Source organism: Scyliorhinus torazame, chromosome 31, assembly GCF_047496885.1.
Source record: "Scyliorhinus torazame isolate Kashiwa2021f chromosome 31, sScyTor2.1, whole genome shotgun sequence".
In the NCBI taxonomy this organism is placed as follows: Eukaryota; Metazoa; Chordata; class Chondrichthyes; order Carcharhiniformes; family Scyliorhinidae; genus Scyliorhinus; species Scyliorhinus torazame.
This window is the reverse complement of record NC_092737.1, coordinates 19,659,521-19,661,998: the sequence shown is the minus strand read 5'-3', so window position 1 is coordinate 19,661,998 and position 2,478 is coordinate 19,659,521.

The following is a 2,478-nucleotide window of genomic DNA, read 5'->3' as shown; positions in this document are numbered from 1 at the left end:
AGTGTACACGTGTGTGTGTGTGTGCGCGACTGCGGGTTTAAACAACAGCGTGAGTGTACACGTGTGTGTATGTGTGCCCGACTGCGGGTTTAAACAACAGCGTGAGTGTACACGTGTGTGTATGTGTGCCCGACTGCGGGTTTAAACAAGAGCGTGAGCGTACACGTGTGTGTATGTGTGTGTGTGTGTGTGTGCGCCCGACTGTGGGTTTAAACAACAGCGTGAGTGTACACGTGTGTGTATGTGTGACTGTGGGTTTAAACAAGAGCGTGAGTGTACACGTGTGTGTATGTGTGACTGCGGGTTTAAACAAGAGCGTGAGTGTACACGTGTGTGTATGTGTGCCCGACTGCGGGTTTAAACAACAGCGTGTGTGTACACGTGTGTGTGTGTGTGCGCGACTGCGGGTTTAAACAACAGCGTGAGTGTACACGTGTGTGTATGTGTGCCCGACTGCGGGTTTAAACAAGAGCGTGAGCGTACACGTGTGTGTATGTGTGTGTGTGTGCGCCCGACTGTGGGTTTAAACAACAGCGTGAGTGTACACGTGTGTGTATGTGTGCCCGACTGCGGGTTTAAACAACAGCGTGTGTGTACACGTGTGTGTGTGTGTGCGCGACTGCGGGTTTAAACAACAGCGTGAGTGTACACGTGTGTGTATGTGTGACTGCGGGTTTAAACAAGAGCGTGAGTGTACACGTGTGTGTATGTGTGCCCGACTGCGGGTTTAAACAACAGCGTGTGTGTACACGTGTGTGTGTGTGCGCGACTGCGGGTTTAAACAAGAGCGTGAGTGTACACGTGTGTGTATGTGTGCCCGACTCCAGGTTTAAACAACAGCGTGAGTGTACACGTGTGTGTGTGCGTGACTGCGGGTTTAAACAAGAGCGTGAGTGTACACGTGTGTGTGTGTGTGCTGACTGCGGGTTTAAACAAGAGCGAGTGTACACGTGTGTGTGTGCCCGACTGCGGGCTTAAACAAGAGCGTGAGTGTACACGTGTGTGTGTGTGTGCCCGACTGCGGGTTTAAACAAGAGCGTGAGTGTACACGTGTGTGTATGTGTGCGCGACTGCGGGTTTAAACAAGAGCGTGAGTGTACACGTGTGTGTATGTGTGCCCGACTGCGGGTTTAAACAAGAGCGTGTGTATATGTGTGTGTGTGACTGTGGGTTTAAACAAGAGCGTGAGTGTACACGTGTGTGTGTGTGTGTGTGTGTGTGCCCGACTGCGGGTTTAAACAAGAGCGTGAGTGTACACGTGTGTGTGTGTGTCTGTGTGCCCGACTGCGGGTTTAAACAAGAGCGTGTATATGTGTGTGTGCGTGACTGCGTGTTTAAACAGGAGCATGTGTGTACACGTGCGTGTGTGTCTGTGCGCCTGACTGCGTGTTTAAACAAGAGCGCGTGTATATGTGTGTGTGACTGCGTGTTCAAACAAGCGCATGTGAGTGTACATGTGTGACTGCGTGTTTAAACAACAGCGTGAGTGTACACGTGTGTGTGTGTGTGTGTGCCTGACTGCGTGTTTAAACAAGAGCGTGTGTATATGTGTGTGTGTGACTGCGTGTTTAAACAAGCGCATGTGAGTGTACATGTGTGTGTGCGTGACTGCGTGTTTAAACAAGAGCGCGTGTACATGTGTGTGCGTGACTGCGTGTTTAAACAAGCGCATGTGAGTGTACATGTGTGTGTGTGTGTGTGTGTGTGTGTGTGTGGCCGCTAATATGTGCGTATGTAATCAGATAGCCAGGAATAAGCCTTTCCCGTGTGTGGAGGTCAAGGCATCGCCCTCGGATGTGACCAACTCGCCTCCATCCCTCACCCTTGTTCCTGACCCCACACTGCCAGGATATAGCCTCCATTGAGAATTGTTGTCATCTACCTCTCTTTATCTCTCTCTCTCTCTCTCTGTCTCTCTCTCCACGCCATTTCCCTCCCATCAGAATGTGGAGCTCTTTGCAATGCAGTAGTCAAGGTCCCTGAAGGAATGTTTAAGCTGGGGGGTGAAGGGCATGGTGTCCTGTCAGGGCTGTGACATCCCAAACCCAGACCGCCACCTCTCCCTCCTCCCCCACTGCCATAAGTGCCTGGCGTGAGCAGCCACGCACTGCTCTCATTGACAGGGGGAGGTGCGTCAAAGCAATGTGAAGATCCCCAACCATGTGGCCATCCTCCACTCCTCCTGGTCAGGTGACTGGGACCCTTAGGTTATTAGAAAAAATAGAACTTACCTCACCTTTCATCCCTCCCCTCACTCCCTATCTTCATCCCTTTCCCTCCCTCCTCTCACTCCCTATCTCCCTCTTTCCCTCACTCCCTATCTCCCTCTCTTTCCCTCACTCCCTATCTCCCTCTCTTTCCCTCACTCCCTATCTCCCTCTCTTTCCCTCACTCCCCTCACTCCCTATCTCCCTCTCTTTCCCTCCCGCCCCTCACTCCCTATCTCCAAGTTTCGGTGCAACATCGTGGGCCGAAGGG